Below are 23,718 nucleotides of genomic sequence, written 5' to 3'. Positions count from 1 at the left end.
GCTTTTGAAGTTGATTCTTGACCTGTGACTGTGAGTTTTTAATTTTCTGATGATTTTTATTGATTTTCTTTTCGTAATTTGTTTATTCTTTTGAATGTATCTTGTTTTTCCTGGACCTCTATACAAAACCATCGGGGTACTGAGGGAGATATTTTAAGCTTTTGCTTCTCCCTCAAATAGAAATGGTTTTGTTTTTAATGGCTACCGGGGCCGGTACCCCCTGAAGACGTCGGCTTCGGTGGTCATATTTTTATTTTATTTCATTTGTTTTGTATTGACAACCTAACGAAGTGACTATTTGCTACAGTGTTGCCAAGGGATTGAGAAATACCTGAGTTTATGGTGCCACTTAAAAGAAATGTTTTAGATTATGAAATTTCATAAATCAGATTTAATTTAGCATCTATTCATAATTTCAATGCTGATTGTATTCCCGTTTCAATTAATACATTTTAGGTTAATGTATAAGTTCGAAAGAAATATAAAATAGCATTTGTCTATAAAATAAAAAAAAATACACATAATATTTCAAAAAATTCATCCCACGAGTTTCATTTTGCAATAATCTGAAACTAGTATTTTTTGCTATTTAAAACCAAGCATCATCCACAGGAAGGAGAAAATAGAACTAAGCCAAGACTGTGATGCCATATTTCAGGAGATATTAAACCTTTTCGTGTCCTAACACTTTAATATTGACATTTTGAGGGAAAATATCTTTTTTGAAGGGTATTTTATGCTCTCCAAGTATCAATATCTTCCGCTCCGGTGATAACTACGCACTAAAAACGAAAAGAAAGAAATTATTTTTATGTTTCCGAAATATTTTTAATATTCCTGTCATATAGGATATGATGTTAAAATATATATATACAATGTAGTGCATTAAAACATACGTTATCAGTAATGCTGTGCAATATACAATACATTCAAATTGAAATATTCGTAGTGTTGAAAATATCCCTGTGCAATCTTTTTATTCATAAATTGTCCAAACATAATGAAGAAAAATTTTTAAAATGCATGCAGGATTTCCCAGAAGAAGGCTATAAGCGACCTTTTTTAAATGAGATTTCCTGGGTAAATATTATATTTTAATATTTTTTTTATATTTACACATAATTAAATCCATAGTTAAATATATTTAAATAAATATAATTATGGATAAATATTATTTAGTCCTACTATGTTTAGTTTATAAGTAATCGCTAAAGCTCGGAAGCCTTTAACGTGCATGTTACTTAGCTAAACAACAGATTAACTGATTTGTTCCGTTAAAGTGTGGAATCAAATATTTTTCGCGTTTGACCTAGGTAACGTACATATTAACAGTTTCCGTATATTTAAACATCAAGAGTATTTTTGCATTCATCCTAAAAAATAACGTGTCAATTTTTTTAACTTGATTCTTTAGGCATTGAAAAATAAATAAATCACATCATGCCAATTAATGAGCCAAAAATTTCATTGCTTTGTGTTAATTGCAGAGTTAAATTGCACTGGTGTTTGAATCTCCATGAAACTCGAGTCATGATCAATACTGATGAAAGGAGATAACAGTGAAACTTTTGGAGGAAACAGTGAAACTTTTAAAATGAAAATTTATTTGACTAGAGTGGAATAAAACGTGGAATAAAAAGTGGAATAAAAAGTGGAATAAAACATCATCATAAGGTTTTCATTCGTTGCTTTTCCCCAGATTAGTTTCCTTTCTAATTAATAGATGGCAGCACAGCGTTTTGCGTCATAATATTCGCTAAACAATAGTGAATTTGTGTAGAAAAGGGGAAGTAAATTCAGTATGAATCACCACCCAAATATGAAGGAAAAAAATAAAATTACCTAAGAATTTCAACTAAATCCACTTTACTGAACCTATAATGAGTTTTTTATATTTTAATTTTGTTTAGAAATTTTTTAAATAAATTATTAAAAATGTTCGATAAAGAATGCCTCAGCAATATTTTCCTGTTAAAGATTTTTTTTAAATTTTCGTGATTTATTTTTACCTGTTTAAGAAGCGCTTAGCTGCAAAATTTCAATGAGTGTTAAGGAAGTAGAACAAGACGTTAATAACAAATTTAAGTACACAAGTTTCAACTTTTTAGGAAGTAAGTACAAATATTACTTTATATTTTTTATTTTATTATTTTTTTGTTGTTGTAAATTAAGGTAAGGTGAAAAAGTATCTCCGAAATAGAAGCAGGACTTATTGATCCAGTCCAAATATAGCTTTAACTTATTTTGAAATTTTTTTAGACAACTATCGAACGAAAAGAGTTGTTGGCTCAGCTAAGTAAAAACAGTAAAAAACTCAATTATTTCTCTTACGTTTTAGTCCAGCCTGGTCAATAATGACGTAGAAGTTTATTTTATACCTTTGTATCTTTAGAAATAGCAATTAAGACAATAAAGCTGGCCATCGTATAAAAAGAAAAATCATAATAGTTTCGTTTTTTTTTCTTTTTCTATAAGAATGAAACAATATGGCTTCACGATGACTTTAGAAAAACGTTTTCGTTTCTGGAAAGAAACCAATTCTGATATTTGTTTTGGGAAAAAAATAACTTTTCTCCCTTTCATCTTGTTTACTTTCAAGTGTATGTCCTATTTGCGTAGCAATGTATAAACTGGTATAACTTCATAAAGTATAACTAAACTAACATTTGTATTTTATTTTTCTTGTACAACATTGTTATAAAAATTGACATTTCTTCGGTCTTGCATGCATCTCTTTTACAGTTTTTGCCAGTACAAGTACTTTTTTTACATTGAAATAATGTTTCTTAAGCGACTCTACTACGCTTTTGAGAAATATTTACGAGAGTTGTTATTTAAGTAAGGGCGGTTTGAAAATAAAAACCAAACGAAAGAAAATTTTTCAAAAAACAAATTTATTTTCAGATTCTATCTTTTCTCTTTTCCATTTTTTTTTATCTTCTCCTTAACTCAGCATAGTCGCCAAGCTAGTTTAAGTACTTATCATACCTTACAACAAGATTTAGAATACTCTCTTCATACAAACTTGCCATCTGCTCCATTAACCAAGAGGTCACGGCCATTTTCACGTATTCGTCATCGTTGTAGTGATTGCAGCCAAAATGATGTTTGAAATATCGGAAAAATATGAGAATCACTCGGTGCAAGGTCTGAGTTGAGGAGAGGGGTGGTCCAAAACTTCCCATCCAAAATGTTCAATAAAGATGGGATCTGAGCTGCGGAGAGAACCATTGTCATAGAGCCACGCTGATAGAGAATTTTGCTACTTCACAAATCGTCATTTCACAAAGTGCCAGTGAATGCATGCAGCACATAGGTTTTTGTTGACTAAAAACGCATCATTGACAGTATCTCGTGCAAGGTGGGCGATTTGTTTGCAAGGTGGGCGAAGACACAGAACTGACCCTATACAGCTGCAACTGAGCACAGTTGTTCCTAAGGAATAACGGGACACGACACAAGCGCTCACTGCGGCGCACGCGTCACTTTTTTAGGGTACTCCGCAAAACGGCCCCCACTTAAAAAACAGCAATCTTATATTTTAATAATTAACGAAGAGTTGTGTTATGCTTGCTTTTTAAAGATGAAAATGCATTATAATGAACTTTTTAGTGTGTTTATTTGGAGTTTTTATGAATCAATTTTCGATTAGTATATTGGAAAATATTCTTATATAGAAATGTGAGATTAAACTTCGAACTTTTCTAGAGATTTTAACTGGAAATGAATTTTTTTTAAATCTTAAAACGTACGTAGTGTCACCTTTTTGTCACCTTTTACAGTTTACATGCACAGCTACAACTGAGCACAGTTGTTCCCAAGGAATGCCGGGACACGACACAAGCACTTGTTGCGATGCACGCTTCACCTATTAGCGTACAGAGCAAAACGGCCCTTATTTAAAAAACATCCCTCGTAATAAGGTGGTTGGAAGCTTTTAAAAGTTTTGGTTATTTTGCCAACATTTAAAAAAAACTCACAATAAGAGAGCTAGAACAAAGCTGCATAATCTTTTGAATTATTTACGTATAGTGGTGTGGAAAATGGCTTTAAATTAATTTTACAAAACAAAGAATCACACATTAAAACATAAACTCTACAAGAAGGAATTTTCTCCAAACGTGTAGAAAGTTGGCATTCTTGATGTCGGATAAAGTAGTGCAACAACTATTGAGCTATCGACTTTAAAATTTATTTATGATTAATTCTCGGATTTTAATGTTATTTCTCAGAAAAGCATAGCATTATACTGGATTTTTATCATACAGTCATAATATTTATCCTTCCAAGACTTAACCTTTAAATAATGACAAAAAATTTGAGTTTTAATTAGTAAAAGTAATAAAAGGAATAAAAGATTTTAAGTGTAAATATGACTTACTGTGTAATGATTGTGATGATAATAATGGTGTGAATGTGAGGTAATTGATTAAATTTAAAAACCTTTTGAATTAATTTTTAATTATTTTATAAAAAAGAGATAAATTATATTTTTTAGCTATTTTTAAAATTAAAAGAATAAGAATAAAACCTTTTTAATAAACCTAAACTTATATAATAAGTGCCTTATATCTGATTTTATTAAATTAGTTTAAAAACTTTTGAACTTTTAAAGAAGTGTTTTTTTTAATAGTGAATAAAAGAAAGCCATTATTAAGTTCAGAAACTAGGGAGAAGAATTTTAATAATGTACTGGCTTCTTATACTAATCTATCTTAAGGAATACTTTCTTAAAAATAACAAACTTATTAAGCTTAATTATGCATTAATTTTACGATATTAATAAGTGGCCTTGTTTGTAAGGAAAAAAATATTTGCTAGTTAGAAATTAGTAAAGCTCTGAAACTTCTCGTTGCGGATACTTAAAATATTTTTTAATGAGTAGCTATGCAAAAGAAAAAAATATTTTTGAAACATTCTCTATCAAAAATAAGACGTATATGCCATTAAATGGAGACGCTCTGGTGACGTAATTATTTAAGATCTCGCACACACCGCTGGGGTAGATCTGAGAGCCATGAGTTCAATCCTGGCCGTCGACAGAAATAATCAGCATGTATATTTAGCAATGTGTACATTAAATCTGTCGTGACTGAAAATCCTCAGGTCGGTTGTGATATGGAAGTTTAGTGAGAGGGATACAAACTCAGGTGTTGTCCACGCCGTCTGACTAGTGTCAATATTACGTGACGTTCCAACCATGGCCGTTATTTGAAACAGCCCTGAAAAACAAGGCTAGGTAATTGGCTATAGCTATTAAGGGATGGTGCTTTGAGATGGTAAATTGAGTTATAAAATCGAGTGAAATCTGAGACTCAATGTCTAGAAAATCATTTAAATTTTTACTTTAAGAATTTTTTTAAACTTTCTTAAGTTAACTACATTAAATACTAAAATAGCTAATATTTTTTTAAAATCCATTTGTATTTTCCTATTAAGTATTATTTTAATTTAATTAATTTATTTTCTTTTGTAACTTTTTCTGTCTTTTTTCTTTCTTCTTTTTTTTCTTTCTTGGTTTTAAAAAAAACATGATGCTCCTAGGATTAGCGGTCAAATATGTTACAAGTTAACTTGCTTAGGGTTTCTGAATTTACATGTTTTGAGTCAAAATTAACATGTATTTTTGTAAATTTACGTTCATTCTTACTCCTTTTCAATGTTATATGTAAACAAATAAAAGCTGTTTTTTTTAGACCGTTTCCTTTTTGACGAAAAAGCAAGAAAATTAACTAGATCGCGCTCACATGATTTCTTAAAATAAAGAATTTCTTGAACTAAACAGTTAAATAAAATATATAATCAAATAAAAATGAAAACGTAATTTTCTTAGCAAGTGAGTCTAAAAACCGCATTACAAAAGGTTGTTGCCGAAGTAATTAAAAAGGGAAAAAATGCCTCTCTATTGTAAAAGCGAAATTGAGAAATTACTTAGCGAAACGAAGTGATAAGAGAAGAAAAAATTCTACAATGTTTTAACTAATGCGTTTCAATGTGATGTGTTTCAATTGCATTAATTTGAACATCTTGAAATTGTTTTCTGTTACAATCAAAGGAACATCAGTTTCCTGAAACAAATATGATAAAACTAATTTTCAAATTGAAGAAATTATTGCTGAAGAATTCGTATGGATCGCCTTTAACCCCTTAACGATCGGTTAATTTTCAAGAAAACGTTCATAAAAGTGCCTAATTTTTGGCTTTTGTATTTGTATTACGTATTTGATTAGTGCTGCAACTAGTTTAAAATAAACTAACTATCTACAATTACCTTAAAAATATCTTGGTACTGCCATCAGGTGTGTAAAATGAGAAATAAAGTGTTTTCCGGGCAAAAGAAACGAATTAGTTTTATTCTTATTGGCGCTATACTACTGAACACTTCAACCCGCCATTTTCACGGGAGTGAGAGGGAAGGGGTTAATAGCTTTCAATCAAATTTTATTTTACAACAGTCGTTGATCAGCAGACCCAATTTTCGGGTGTACGACTACTGATGTTCAACTCCGTAGCCTTGCAATTTTGAACCCAATACAGAAGACAAGGGAACTCCTGGATCAAATAGAAGGAGAAATTTGCCTTTGTGGAGGACTTTTTGAGAGAACGAACTCGCATTTGCGTTATATGATGAGGAAAACCACTAAAACTTCCCAAGGATAATCCATGATCCGTCCACCACTGAGGATATTTTACGTCGTCACTGTGGTCGGTGCGAGCCGGGTGCAGTGTTCGTATCGACCAGCCGCTAGATTTCGAACCCGGTTCGCCTCGTTGGAAGGCGAACGTTCTATTACCTGAACCACCACGGCTCCTTTTAATACAATTATCAGGTTTTTAATTACTAAGATAAAATTGGAAAAATTAAGGAGCCCTTTAAGGATGGGAGTAGACTAAAAATAAGTATAGTTCGCAAGTCAGAATAATAATGGGAGTAAAAAAAACTAAGTATTTGTGCTTATTTATTATTTTTATCATTTAATTTGGCATTAATAAAAAAAAATAATTTTAAGTCCTAAAATTTTTTTACCCCATGTTAAACTGCCAAACGCCAGTTAAATTCAATAGTCGCTGAAAAATCTCAATTTAAGAACAAGATTATAATTATTTATTTATGAATCAGTCATAACTTTAATTGATAGTTTGCGTGAATTTATCAACAGCGATTTTTACATGTTCTTGAATTTTAATTATTATATGAAATATTGTGTTACACCACGTAAACAGTAGTTCAGAAAAATTTGTCACTATTTTTGCATTTAAATTAAATTAATTCTGATTTTAATAAGAAAGTTGTTTTTCTGATAGGTTAATTAAACTTATCGAACATTATACCCCTATTTTTTTAAACTTAATAATCATCGAAATGGATAAGTTCAATCAGTTCTTTTTATTTAATTTTTTTTATTCTTTCATAACCTGACTCTCAATTTGAGCTGATTGTATTGCGTGTTGATTACACATTAAGTGTTACAGTCAGTGCATTTTTACACAAATTACCTTTTCAAAATTACTTCAATAATTAAATGATAATAGCAGTCCTGATTTGTCAACATTTTAAGCATTATCAGGCTTTCAAGGAAGTTACAATAATTATTTTTAGTGTGCTAGTAGTGTTTAATAATATTGCCTTAAAAGAGTAGTTTCTTATTTAAGTACGATAAGTTTTACGGTGTAAAATTTAAACAGCTATAAATTTTGTTGAACATTTCAGGAATATACTACCAACTGTCGAGAAGTGAGTATTTTTTTTTCGAATGATAGGTAATACTTCTATCTTAATGTGCACTTCGCTAAACTTCTTTTAATAATTGAATGATTCTTCTTACAATCAATAAAATAATGTTGCTAAATTGCAAAAAACATTTTTGAATAACTATGTAAATGTTTAATCAGTTTAGAATTACTTTTCAAAGTAATTTTTTTAAATTTGCAATATTTAGTTTAAAAATGAGAATTATTTTTATTAAGGTAATCAAACCCCTCGAATATTATGGTCTTACTTTCTACCAACTAAACTTTATTCAAAATGACACATTTCGCCATTTTTGTTTCAAATTTATTTTCTTAAATAACTTGATTACTAATTAGAACTGATTGTGTTGTGAGGTTATAAATTGCCTCATTAAACATTATATTCAGCGGCTCTTTATAAATTAATATGTATAAAAAAAACAACAACTTAGAATTAGTGTTGTATCTATCAGACGGTATTTGGGAATAAGCTAAAAAAATAAATATTTTGAGCCAAAGATTTCCCAGTAAGCTAGAACATTAACATGCCTTCGAGGCATTAGCAACCTAGCAGCGGTTTTGTTTCACATTTTCAGAGAAGAATGGCTAATGAGATTAGGTTTGAATGATGACTCCAATAATGTGATTAACTATGTCTTTTATTGTATCAGACTTTAATTTGACGGATGATATATTTCTCATGTAAGTTCATTTCATTCTGTGTTAGCTCAAGGAGAATAGTTAATGCATTAAAAACAATAATTAGCCTTAGTATATGAATAAAAAGAAAGTTTTTTTAGCGTAAGATTTTGGAGATTTATTTATGGTCTGCGAAACCTCTTACATTCATGTTGTATGGAAATTTAAGAAGAATAAATGATAATCTTATTAGCATCTTTTGTACACTTTGATGACTGAATTAAGCAGTAAATTTATTTTTTACGTCGTTGAATAATTTAAATGTATAGATAAGAATGCGTGTCAATTATTTCATGAAAGAGTAGTTATTAATGCAATTTATTTGATTTTTTGAAATGTGGACAGCAAAAAACATATGCTTAAATGCTTTGAAATTTATGAGCTTTACGATATTGTTTTATGTTGATGAGGCACAGAGAATGGTACTAAAGCTTAACACTGAGAAACTGTTTTTAAAACTTTTTATTAAACTAGATAATAAAAATAATAAGAGGGTAAGCAATCTTTGAAATGGTGTAAAATGTTTTTTTGTTAATTTAAATAGCTAATAATTAACAGTTTTTATCTTATAATAATTAACACTTTTTATCTTGCAAACTCATGTAGAAGTAACCGGGGAAAAACATTGTGAAGTATATTAGAAGTATAGAAAAAAAGTTTCGGAAAGTTGATTCATTGTTTTCTGAAATAACGGTTCCAAGGTTTACCAGTTTAACATGGCCTAGATAGCAACTAATGTTTAAATGTATACTTGTAATTGTTTTCTTAGAGGCATCCATAACAGAGTCAGAAATTCTCTCCTTACAAGATATCACTTATATCAGTAACCCTATAATGGCAGTAGCAGACGACAAATGAACCATAGAATACTAATGTGACTGCCATTATCCCTATGGACCATCAAATTCAATATCCTTGGGGTAACGAATTCAAATCCCCACGGAATTTTACCTCTTGCAGTGGGTAAAATAGTCACATAGCCTTCAAGTCTTGAAACAGATGCACTTATCCTGATGGAGAAGATATACATTGTACCATCATTCGAAGTTCGTATAATGTTCCGTTCCTGTTTCTTAATTAAAATTAGAGATAAATAATTTATTTATTAAAAAATAAAAATACATTAAATCATCATTTACAGATCATATAAGGTCTCTTTAATGTTAGCAAAATTAAAAATAAAGAATCAATTTGACAAAGGATGAAGTAGTATTGAATTATCATTTTAATTACCTTCTACTTCCTTAATTAAAATTAGAAATGAATGATTAATTTGATTAAAGAAACATAAAATACTTGGTCAAATTTAGTACGAAGTTCCGTTCAACAACTCATTCGTTCAAGGCACTAGTTTGATACAGTAATAAATTACTCCCACTGATTTAAGCATTTATTTACCGATTAAAATATGTACTCGAGTAGAATTTTTTGTCTTGGGTTTATATGTATATTTTTAAGCGGTTTCATCGTCCTATTTATATATCTCTTGCTTAATAAGAATGAGTACTACAACCGCAAATAAACAATTCTCCATCTAGTGTGGCAACATTTGAGACATAAGAATATGAGTTGGTTCTAGAGTTTCTGATTTTCAAAAGTGAGCATATAAAGAGTTTTACATCAAAAATACATACTGATTTTAAATAGGAATTGTTTTCAATTGTTCTCCCAACGAATTGTTTCCCAGAATGAGTGCCGATAAACTTTCTCTTTTAAAATTGGTATCTGGTACTCAGCTTTGAAAAAAGGAATAAAGTCGAAAATATACAACTTGCTGCGCCTGCTTAGGAAACCACCATTTTCAAAACATTTATAATTAATATGGAGTATGTCAACATATAGCACTGTTGTTTAGATAATTTAAAGAACGATACTTCTGCCACATTGTTCTATAATTTTTGCTGTAATCTGTCTATAAATTTTATTCTTCAGATTAGGCAATTTTGTTTCTAAAATGGTGACTATTTTTTAAAAAAAGAAAAAAAAAGAAAAGAAGGTTTTTTCCCCCAATAAACACTACTATCTGCTTTAAAACTTGGCAAACTAATTTTGAAATATTGTTTGAATAAATTATCTGCTTTTCCTAGTGGCACGCTGCAAATCATACTTTTCATTCTGCTTTCGTTTTTCATTAATTAATTTTTGAAATAATCGTTAATTTTACGCCTTTTGATATAATATGCATAAATGACCGACTTAGATAGGGAAAAAAAATATTTATTTCAAGCGTTTTTATGTCATAAGACATAGTTGAAGTCAAATAAAAAGTAAGATAAAGTATCTGTTGGCACTTTCAGATTGCATAAACATTAAGAACTATTCGAATGAATTAAGTAAATTTCAGTATTAAATTATCAAATAAATTAAAATTGATATATTAGCAGTTACTTTAATGGTCTAATTCAAGCTTATCTATATCATATGTGCCTTGCTCTTTCAAATTTTTAAACAAATTTATTCGTAATAGGAAAAATTACAGAATCTTCTGCATTTATTTCATCAAAATAAATAAATAAATAATAATTTTTAGCTTAATTTTAAATGAATTTAAACTTTTTAAAACGAAGCATAAATACTTTCCTGAGAATATCTGGTAAAAAAAAAGTATTGATGTGCTAAACTTACTTCCTTAGAGAAATTTATTGTTAGCATCCCCCAATAAAGTCAAAAAAAGTAATCATCTCGTAGATGTAATAATCTGAAGATTACTCTGAAGTAATCAGTCAAAACTAAGAAAAAATTTTGCAATAATTTTCAAAAGCTTTTTCGTAAGAAATATTAAAATACTTTATTTTGTTTTATTATACACTTTTACAAAATCTTAAGACAGATTAATTTTACTGAAATAATTTTCCAAAAAAAAACTACTTGTCACACATTTAAAAAAAATAATTTAACGTGTTTATGTTTCTGATAAATATTTTATGTTCAAAGTAAAATATTTTCATTCATACAAAAAAATAGCAATTAATAACTTGAATTCATAATATATGTCCAGCAAGAACTACGGCTTAATCAAAAGATTTGAAAAAAAAGTTTCTAAATCTTTCAGTTTTTTTCTCTCTCAATTCTTCATCCAAAACATCAATATTTTTAAAAAACGAACTAAATCAGATTACGAAACTCAAAAAACTAAAGTAACGAGAAAAACAGTTTTCTTTTGGCGAAACAAATGAGATTATTTTAGAACCAAACATAGACAAGAAGAATATTTTTTAAAATTAAAGTAGGAAAAAAAATGTTGGCATAATCTTGGGATTTATTTAGCGAACACTTTAATGGTGAAAAGATTATGACAGAGTGGACTTCCTTTTTTTTATTATTGTTTCGCTTTTGAAAATATTTTGTCTTCTTTTTTCATGAAAAAATGCTTCCGCAATTTTGTTTCACAGTAAATCAACGAAATAAACTCGATAAATTTTATCGCTATCTTAATAAAAGCGAAAACTCTTAAACTTGAATCAAAGATACATCTTGACATAATAATTAATTATCCATAATTATGAACGAAAACTTTTTAACCTTTAAAAGAAACTACGTGATGAGCGTTTAATAGAAAAATGCAAAAAAGTGTAGCAACATGTTTATTTCTTTTAATTGCTTAAATTTTTGTTCGCATTAACAATGTTTTTTGTACATTTTACGTCAAATCTTATTTTTGTAATTTTAAATAACTAAATCCCTTTGCTTTTTAATAACTTTATAATCAAAGTTAATTTATGTATTAATAAAAACTGAGCTAAACGTTTAATTATATTGTTTTTTCATCATTACATCAATTAAAATAATTGCTTTTACATTTAAATTCTTTATCTAAATTTTTAAAATAATATTAGTAATTTGGATTTAGTTTTCTAATGACTATTAGCATTTCTTAGATGTATAATCATTTCGTAATTTGGCGAAACTTTCTTGTCTGAAGGCTTGAATGAAATTTGTCTTGAATGAAATTGAACAAAAATTGTTCAAATACTTTTATGTAATTTTAGTATAAACTTTCTGGATCATTTTATGAAATTATACAGACATAATTTAAAAATGTACAGTGCAAAATAAATCTCATTTTGAAAAATTCGTGTATTTAAAATTCGACTTCTCAGGAAATATTAAACCAATTTCGTTCAAACTTTGTACTTTGCCTTATAACATTACATTCTTTACAATGATGTAAAAATTTGTATATCTCACGATTCAAAATCTTCGACTATCATTAAAGAAAGTAATAAATAATTATTAAGAATTATTTTTTTGTATGGAGTTATTTTTGGATAAACGAATTTTATTATTGTGTGCAAACATTTTTCAAGTTGCTCAAGAAGTTGTGGTGATACGGCAAAGTACGGAAAAAGTAGAATTAACATTAAAAGGCATCAACTTTCAACCGCCTTACGGACCAAATTATTGGGCCCATATCTCCCAGATTGCGGTTACTCTTAATTTTAGGGGGTCAGGTGTCATAATTCATCGTACAAATGTATGATTATTTAGAGAAAGTAAATTTTTGTTGCTTATTTCGTAATTTAAAATATCGCCAGAAATAATTAATTAGCATATTTGAGATCACCTTTTTGAACCATTAAGATTGAGACTTTGTAGGTTTAAGTGAAAATCCGATTATTTGGATCAAAAGTTATTCAGTAAGCTCCATTTCTTTCTTCAGTGCTGTAGTACATGAGCCTTTTAATAATTCACGACGCATAATCGTATTATTTTCTAGAAAATATTACGTTACTGAAAACTTGAAATTAGATGAAAATTAGTTTAGTTCATAATTTAGGCAGAACCGTACATTAACAGAGAGATAATTTAATTTCATTTTGAAACAATTCGTATGCTTCAAAGAGGCTTGGTATTTCATAAGATCTAGTGTTCAGCTTAATTGATGAATTCAATATTAAAAAAATTATGTATTTGTCACATTTAATTTGATTTCCTATGGTATTATAGACATATAAGCATTATCAATATTATAGGCTTATTAGGGGGTACACAATGTGGTCCTATAGGTTACAATGTATGTATATATAACATTGAATCACTTTTAAGAAACGTTCAATTACACACACACACACACACACATATATATATATATATATATATATNATATATAGAGAGAGAGAGAGAGAGAGATAAAAGCATTTATTAAATATTAAAAAAGCATTTATTTTAAATTTAACTTTCTCCAAAGAAATTAATAATTTCGTAACTAATCAAAGACATATAATGCAAGATTAGTTTAATTTTTTTAGCTCATATGAAATAAGATAACTATCTAGAAAACACTTTGTGACACATTTTCAGTTTAGAAAATTTAATATCTAAGGCATAAAAGAATTCTATTATTTTTTGTGATTTACTTTACGAACCCATTAGTCATCCCCGCTTAATAATGCCAGCTTATTTCTTGATGGGAAGTGTCCATAACTCAAAACAGAGGCAGAATTACTTAAGAAAGCGAAGTTAATGGAAGAAAGAGAATAAGATTGGTAAGAATTTATATTCCTCATAGATTTTAAAGAAAAAAAAGTTTTAGGTGAGGGAATTAAATTTCCTTTCGTTAATTAAAAGCTGCGAAGATATGTGATTGCGTGCTTTATTCAATAAATTCTGCTTTCAATTCCAATAGGAGTGGAAATAAAACATTAATTTTGAGTTGCATGACAAGTCATAAAGACGTAAAGTATGAACACTTTCTATATCAAATAATTGATATTTCTGATATCAAACTACTTTTGTATAATCTTTTCCGTTTAGGTCAATTGAGGTTAAAATCGAACATTACCTAAAAATTTCTAGACGTTATTTTCTGCTTTCAATTTCAATGGAATTGGAAATAGAACAGATTACTTTTGAGTTTGCACGATACATTATGAATTCGTAAAGTAACAATACTTTATAAATCTAAAGATTGCATAATACTGATTTCTCAAAATCAATCGAGCAGTTTTTTGGAATCCAAACGCCCATCAAACGAATCACGACTTTCGAGAAATGGCGTTTGAAGTTTTATAACGTTTCTCTTCGTACTTTTGGGACTTATCACCCATCAGCGGCTACCTTTCTGACAGCAGATCTGGCTTTTTTTGATGGAGGAAGTCGCCCCGTGATGGAACTTTGTGCCTTTTGCAAAACCTAAACATCGTGCTGCCTATTCGAATAATTATGACATCCCTGACGCTGGCAAAACCCATGCGGATCAACGTAACAAAATAATTGACAATTTCAACCATATCTTTACAGGGATAAATATCTTTTGGAGAAAACGCTCAAATAAGTGATTTTAGCGATTCGTTATTGTTCTGACTGTTTGAGCCAACACATCTTTCCCGTAAATTACCATTTGACAGGTTTTCGTACATAGGCCTGATTGCCTCCTGCTCCTATAGTGAGTCCTCGACAAAGGGGGCCTGATGATCGCGTTTTTCAACTTTATCAAATAGTTTACGGTCTCGTCTACATATAATTCATATTATAAAGTTTCAAAAAACGAAGAAAATCGATTTTTTTCCGGCCATACCAGCCGGTCTGTTTATTTCGGCAATTTATTTCCGATCGTCTAGTCTTACATTCTAGTTTCATCATTCCATTCTAATAGTAAAATCACCAACAATGCATTACAATGAGTTTTCGAGTTGAAGAAGCATTTTCATTATATATTTGAGATTTCCCATTTTGTCAATAATCATCACGTGATATCGTAGCAAAATATTTCGCGAAATTTACTAAATATAGCATAAGGATTTCTGAATCATCAAAAGTTAAAGTTTTATTTATGAGAGTGCACGGAGCAAAATTTGGGAATGAAATCAAAATATTTCAGATCAAAATATTTAAAAACTTTCAAGACAATGGTATTGACCAACAATCAGTCTCCACACTGTCTTTCATTCATCTTTAAATAAACTGAGTGACTGCCACTGTTGTTGTCCTTCCTTCCTCAATGGCACGACAGCCCCGGGTGGGCCCTGGCCTTCTCAATCAACTTCCTCCAGGCCTGTCTCTGCCTGGCAGTTGTCTTCCAGTTTGAGACTTTTAAGACTGAAAAGTCTCTTTCCACGCAGTCGGCCCATCTCAGCTTTGGTCGACCTCTGGGCCTTGATCCGATGGGCTGAGCCGAAAAGATTATGTTTGTCGGACGCTCTCTGTTCATCCGAATGATGTGACCAGCCCATTTAATTCTTTGAATTTTTACGTACTTGACAACTTCAGGCTCTCTAAGGGCCCGATAGAGTTGTGAGTTTGAACGTCTGTACCAAGTACCATCAACTTGTTTGCCCCCAAAAATGGATCTTAGGATCCGACGTTCGAAGATTCCCAAGGAATTCTCATCTTTCTGTGTTGTTGTCCAAGTTTCTGAGGCATATGTTAGGATAGGTCTGATCAAGCATTTATAAATTAACAGTTTAGTATCTCTTCCACTGTTGTTGTAGTTTGGTCAAAAATGTCTCCATAAGCCGTGGTGGCTCAGTGGATAGAGCCTTCGACTTCCAAGTGGGGAACCGGGTTCGAATCACAGCGATGACTGGTGGACACGAATTCCGCACCTGGTTCACACCGAACACAGTGCTGGTGTAAAATATCCTCAGTGATAGACGGTTCATGGATAAGAGTCTCCTTGTCGTCAGGCTAGCCGTGAGAGGTTATCGTGGTTTTCCTTTCCATGTAACACAAAGGCGGGTTAGTTCCATCAAAAAGTCAAACAAGAAAGCAAATTTCTCCCAATACTTGATACAGGAGTTCCCTTGTCTTCTGAATTAGGTTCAAAATCACAAGGCTACGGAGTTGAACATTAGTAGTCTTAAACCCAAAATTGGGTCGACTATTCACGGTTTTTTAAAAAAAGTGTCGCTATCCTTGGATAAAATAAGATATTCTTATCTATTTCTGGTTTCGTACAACTTTTTTCTAATAATTACAAAATATATGAGATTAAGACAGGATCGCGCATTTCAGCGATTGTTTTAGTGAATAATCAACAACAAAATATAAACACATAACTGAGTATACGAAAAAAAGTTAAAAGTGACATTAAGAACCCATCTCTACCTTAAGGTTACAACGAAACTATTTGAGATCATGTTATGGTTAATGTACAGCAGAGAACAATAATTCCATCAAGTCTAAATCTAAAGGTGTCATTCAGGAATTTACTCATGCTTATTTTCGTAATTCATCAAAATTTCCTTTAATAATTTTAGTAAGATTTTCACTTGTATACCTGTTGCAAATAATGCCTATTCTCTATGTAACAAAAACATGCAAAAAAAGATTTTTACAAGAAAATTTATAAATTAAGTTTTGCAGTAATTAAAAAGATTATGAAGACTTATTTTAATTAAACAGATACTTCATTGAATTTATGTTTATCAAGAAGAAATTAAAGGCTAACCAATGCTCCTTTTTCAATATCACGTACAATTCTGTAGAACAAAACAATAAAGATTTAAATTCTCAACAAAGGGTACTTATAATCATTATTAGTTTAAAACCTGCCCTTATTATTTAGAATGCGGAATAGTATTAAAGACTTTGCGAACCATGACAATATTAACGTTTGTTTCAAATACTTTTCCGCATTGAAATCGAATACTAATCTAGCGTTAAACATTGATACAATACGCACTAAACTGATCATACGAAATTAATTCCCGAGTCAGAAAGAATACGTAGTTTTAGGTGAAATGCAGGAATTGATTGTTGTCTCATATTAAATTACAAAACTTCTATCAATTACAAACCATTGGGATGTAAAGATTTCTCAATTTGAAGGAAAATTCATTTGGATCACTATTTGGTTGGAGTTATTCGGTACAAATATGATCATTACGTACGAGTGTCATTTAAATTTAATTTACTTAAATTAATTGGATAACCTACATTTTAACTTAATTCAATAATTAATGCAAGATTATGTATCGTAATATCAACAAATGGAATTCAGTTTTTTAATTGGTTAAAACATAACTTAACTTAATTTATTTTGACGTTCTATAAGTTTAACTTTTTAAATATTGAGGTAATAAATTTAATAGAACATATTAAACACCAGGGTATAGAAAACTACCAAATCAACCCAAAACGTTAAAAATTTTTTTAGGTAGATTCATCAGCAATTTCTGCTTTTAAATGCCCCGTTCAAACATAAAAACTATTTTAATTCTACCATGTTAAACCATGGAAATTTATTGTTTATTAAGTAATTAATTAACATTTTTGAATAATTTTTATTTCATTTTATTAATTAAAATATGGTTTATATGGTTTCAAGTCTTGAAAACGGCAAGTCTTGAAAATGGACACTTGTTTCTGAGTGATTGAAACATGTAAACAGTTATTTTCAATTTGTATATTTTTAAAACGAATGAAAATTGTAATAAAGTAATAACCTTTCCCTTCAGTTTCTTGGGATTAATTATTTAAAGCATTTAAGTGTTATAAATCTTTAAAAATTCCTACTTAAATGATTTGTTTACCTTTCTCGTGATTTTACATTGTAATTAGTAACTCCGACTAACAAGAGTAAATTAAATTATATTTTTAGATAGATAATTGCTTTGTAAGATAAAACAAACCGAAAAACAATCTTAAAATACAATTTGCAAGTGCAAACATTGCATTAAATATTGTCAAATATATTGTTAGTTTGGTCTTAAGATCTTACACGAAATATTTTTTTTTAAAAATGAACTAAAATACTAAAACTCTACTTCTCAATTAAAAATTGTTTCGTATTTCAAACTTCATTATGTATATTACCTCAAATATTTACAGAACGGTTGAATTTCGATAAAAGAATACTACCAATAAGTCAAAAACTCTTGAAATTTCGATGGCGTATTTCTAAATAAATGTTTTAACATGGAATCTTATTTCTTTATCTGTAAATAAAAACGGATCCACTATTAATTGCGATCCACCTCAATGAAAGTCCAGATAAGCCCCCATGCAGAATCAGAACATTAATTACTTGCGAAAGAACAAGGGTGGAGTTCCAATTTCTATCTAGATAGATAAAGACTTTATTTGAAGTCCCGGTTAAATGTATTATTGTTGTCATTTTCCCTAAGCCTAATTAATGTTCTCTGATGAAAAGAAAGTTTCTGGAAAATAATTTAATTTTAAATATGGATTTGCGTGAAAAATATATTTGTCGGTAGAAAAACTTTATGCTTTGAGTTTACGATTTTAAAACAAATTGAGTTATTCGAAAAAAAATTTTTTTTTTGAGATTGTTTTAAAATGACAACACAAGAATTTCTCTATAAATTATAAAGTGTTAGTTGTCATCTTATCGCTTCGTGCAGTTTCGTTGGACAGAAAAATCACGTGATTGTTTTTTTGTCAATAAAGAAGATTTATGTGTGTTTGGATGCCATTAGCATAAGATTAATAAAAGTTGAAAACGGAATAATTACCTGTAAATTATTTATCAATTTTTATTTAGTGGAAATTGAAAGCAATATTTTTGATAAGATTTTCTTAATATTTTTCTTTCTTATTTTTATTACGTTTCGGATTTAGTACTTATTTAACTGTATCAATTTGAGACTAAAGTGTGGTTTCTTTATTACAAAGTAATCACATTAATATGCAATATTTAATAACAAAGTAAATAAATTATATTTGCTTTTATCATAGATTTTCTATGAAACTATGCTTAGTTACAGTATGCATTAAAATTAATGAATACAAAATTACAATTTACAAACCTAAAGCAATCTTAACAATGAATATTTCATACTATTGCTAAACTTTATTGCTTTGAATTCGCATAAAAATTATAGTATGGATATAAAATTTGTAATATAAATGCATATAATATTTAACGAGCAATTGATATAAAATTATAATTTAGAAACCAAATTTGATGATGCAGCTATGATGGCCCAGCGAACCCATTAGGTTTAAATTTTAAACCAATATAAGGGGATATATATACTAATGGATTGGACATATCCAACATTGTTATTACGCTACCATACACTGTGAATTATTCCAATATAACTGAATACGTACTGGTGCAATAAAAAATTTATTGCAAATATACAATTGTTACGAACTATTGCTTTCTTAAACATTTATCACAAATATACAAGTATTACGTACTATTGCTTTCTTAAACATTTATCACAAATATACAAGTATTACGAACTATTGCTTTCTTAAACATTTATCACAAATATACAAGTATTACGTACTATTGTTTTCTTAAACATTTATCACAAATATGCAAGTATTACGAACTATTGTTTTCTTAAACATTTATCCCAAATATACAAGTATTACCATTTTCTTGAAAAATATAGATTTTTCTTATTTTCTAGTCCGACTTGAATGCAGTTTTTTTTTTTTTTTTTGCATTTTCTAGAAAAGTGTTAAGTTAGTTAGTCAAGTTGTATTCATTCAATTTTTTAGTACATACCATTAGAAAAATTATCTCACTCTTTAAATTTTAATATGTTTTTAAACAATTAAAAAAAATTCAAAAAGACCAAAAAGCAATTAAATTGAAACTTAGTTAAACTTAAAGAGTTGAAGAGTTTAAAATTCGGCTGTTTTTGAAAAAAACGATGCTACCTTTGACGGGAAAGTGGAGACGATACGCATCACAATTAAACACCCAATTGTAGGTAATTAAAAATGTAGTTCTACTATCTGAGTCACAGTGGGCCGTTCAATTTCTCAGCTCTATACAGACTCGACTATGAAATGAAATTTGCCCTTGTCAACAGCTGCTTTTTTGAGGTCTCATTAAAAGCATGTTGCTTTGCAGTGGATCCCTGACCAATGAAAGTTATATGGTAACGTAGCGTAGCTACCACTACAACTGCGTAATTCCCTGTCATATGCCTATACGACACGTTTACTCGATACTATCTTGAGGTACCTTTTGATAGATGACGGTTGAACTTGTCGGTTGCCTACACACCCTCATTGGTGAACCGGACGTGATCTGAATACGCCTACCTCGACTAAAAAACGCCTATTTCGATTTGAACACACCTAGTTCAATGGATGGTCCGCAAGTGACTGCGACATTGCCTTTCTGGCTCTGTTGCTGCTCAGTCTCGATCACGCATAACGGGGGACTGTACACACTCGACTGATAATAGTAACACGGGAGTGACCACGCCCACTACCGTGATCTTAATACAGCTTTCACAACCATCACGCAAAGTCCAGTTAATTTAATACAGCTCTCTCGCCGGCTTCTCCAAAACGGCAATGAATCAACTAGTGGTAACCACTCATCGAATTCTATCAGATGAAATTCTGGTGGGGGAGTAGTGTAGAGTAGCTACCACTACAATGATTGAATTCTCATTCACTAGTAATCAAGGCATATTAACTTGATTTTATCTTGAGGTTGATAGATGACTGTTGACGTTGTCGGTAGCCTACACACCTGCAGTTATAAGCAGACAGAATTTCTTGCTAAAAAGAGTACAAAAACGCTTTTCTCATCTGAAAACTAACTAATGCAGTCGACGAAAAAAAATAGATAAAATAGAAACCAGATATGGAAAAAATTTCTAGATATAGCTCTGGTCCCGCACTGAACTGATCGTTAAGACACGGTTCCCAGCAGATCACCGAAGTCAAGCATCACTGGATGCGGTCAGTGGTGACCACTTGGATCAGTCTGCGTCGGGACCGAGGATGTGCGGTATTGGTCCTCGTTAAACTGTTCTACCGTAAAGTTCTCGAGTTCGCGTGCAGGTCGTCGGGCCCCTCTGCAGAGGATCAAAATTGTTGCTGTTAATTTCTTTGTTCTTGTTCATGGTCCCAGCCATTCGAAACAAAATTTTAACTCTAACTCTTCCAATTTTTTCTAAGATTTAAAATAAAGCAAAAATTTTTCAAACAGAATGTATTAAGTTTTTCGTATAATTCATGACATCTTATAATAATATACAAAATATTATTGAAAGTTTTCAATTTCAAAATAATGGGTTAATGTTATATATGGAGGAGATATGTTGTAATCTTTATAGGTCACGCTGTCATCGTAGCTGCGGAATATTCATTGAAAAATGTAAGAAACTTGAAAGAGGTACGTTTTTGTAAGAAAAAATTCTTTTTCTTGTTACTTATTTCTTATATCTACTTACACATCCAATTTTCCTTTTCTACTAATTTCAAAATCTGAAATTATTATTAATTTAGATTAAGTAAAATCTTGTCAATTCTTAAAATAATAGGAAAAATTACATTTTCTGCCAATTTGAGTTAATAATAACAAAAAGTCTAACAAATGAAGTAAAGTGAACTTTTGCTTTAAAGATTACGCAAATTTTTAATGCAGATATAGCATTACTTGTTACGAGATAGATGTAGATAACTCTAATTTTTACAGAATATGCTAAAAATAACGAAAATAATAAAAGATATAAACAGGAAGTTGAGATACTGTAAAATTTGTTTGGGAAAAAGATTTTCTTCACAGTGGAACGAATGATAATTTTTACAATCGAGATAACCTAAATTTTATAATAGAGATAGTGTGGATTTTTCTTTTAAAAAAACGAGGATTTATGCTGTACAGGTTTTTGCAGCATAAATTATTTAAATTTTCATGATGGAAATAGCAAGGAGTTTTACTTGTATAGATAACGATAATTTCTGCTGAACTAATAATGGAGATTTTTGCCGTATAGATAATACGAATTCTTACCGTAGAGATAAAGCGAAATTTTACGATGATACGAGTTATTGAACTGCTTAGTGAGTAAAATTAAACTAATGGTCACTTTTGTTAATACATAAAAAGAAGAAAAATAGATATTTTTTAATTGAAGGTAGGAGTGTTTATTAGAGTGTTCAATTAATTCAAAAGTTTAATTTTTTGAAAAAAAGTTTCAATAATTTTTTAAACAAAATGAAACTCAAAAGAATTCTTCACTCTTATATGTCAATTTTCTGAGCTCAGTTTTTATTTGTTCTTACATGACTGTCTCTGGATGGTATTCTTCAGAGCCGAATCCTTACAAATTGGAAAACTTCAGGATATTCAATAGAAAGAAATCATTACAAACAAGGAAAGTACTTAGTGGAAGTCATTTGGATATGAAGCTTCTCTATCCAGTAAAAAAAAAATCTGCAGCAATGGAAAAAATGAAGACATTCCGAGGAAAAATAGCATGGAATGTTGTGGAGTTTTTATCATACCAAATCCATGTCGATAGAAAAAAAAAGATAAAATTCTAAGTCAGTCTAAGTGTGTTCTGCTAGCTTAAGCCTAGTACTCCCATGGAAACTATTTTTTTTACATCATGAATTTCTTTTTGTGCATTATTTTTTTCCGGTTTTTGCGGAAAATTCATGAACATAAGCTTAAATTAATTCTAAAATGCGGTGGTTTATTCCGTCTGCTATCTGTTAGTTTTAGTGTGAATTTATGCATGCAAAAAGCTAAGTTTTTACGCAATGTGTCACAAATCAATAATTTCAATTTTCCCAAAATTACTTCAAAATATTTCTTTTTTTTAATGCAAAGAACAGAAAGAAAATCATTTTAACGAATACAGTTTAGATTAAAATTTTAACGACTATGTGCCACAAATCATTAATTCCAATTTTTACAAAATTACTCCAAAGTATTTTTTGCAGTGCAAAGAATAAAAAAAATCAGTTTAACGGATAAAGCTTAAATTAAAATTTTAACAACTATGTGCAAAATCATTTCCAATTTTGTAAAATCGTCCGATTCAGAAAAATCGATTCTAATTTTAACCAAATTGCTTCAAAGTATTTTTCCAGTGCAAAGAAAGAAAGAAAATCACATTAAAATATAAAGTTAACTGTTAAGAGCAGTGGTTCCCAACCTGGGGGCGATCGCCCCAAAGGGGGCGATAGAGCTCCTCATGGGGGCGATAATCCTTAGTGGGGCGATCGGGGGAGGCGACGAGTGTTCAAAAGATAAAAATTGCTAATAATATTAATGACAAAAGTTATTTGAGATCGAAATTGAAAACATATATGAAGCTTATGGTTCTGGTATAGATAAAGAATTACGATAGTTAAAAATTAAAAAATTTCAAGTTTAGGATCGTTTTCGTCATACGTTTTGGTATCGCTGGCGGAAATCTGACCTTCAAGAATTCACTTTTGTTGAAAGTCATGGTCTTTTATATACCTTCTTTTCCTCAAATGTTCCTCTCTCGTCTCATTCCCATCCCTCCGATTTTAAAAGGCATGTAATAGGAGAAACGAATTGATAGACGAAACATTTATATAACTCTAAACCTCACACAATTGGTAAACTCTTATTTTACCTGCTACTAAAAA

Source organism: Parasteatoda tepidariorum, chromosome 1 (assembly GCF_043381705.1).
Source record: "Parasteatoda tepidariorum isolate YZ-2023 chromosome 1, CAS_Ptep_4.0, whole genome shotgun sequence".
Lineage (NCBI taxonomy): Eukaryota > Metazoa > Arthropoda > Arachnida > Araneae > Theridiidae > Parasteatoda > Parasteatoda tepidariorum.
The sequence above is the reverse complement of the archived record's forward strand: the minus strand, read 5'-3'. Positions refer to the sequence as shown.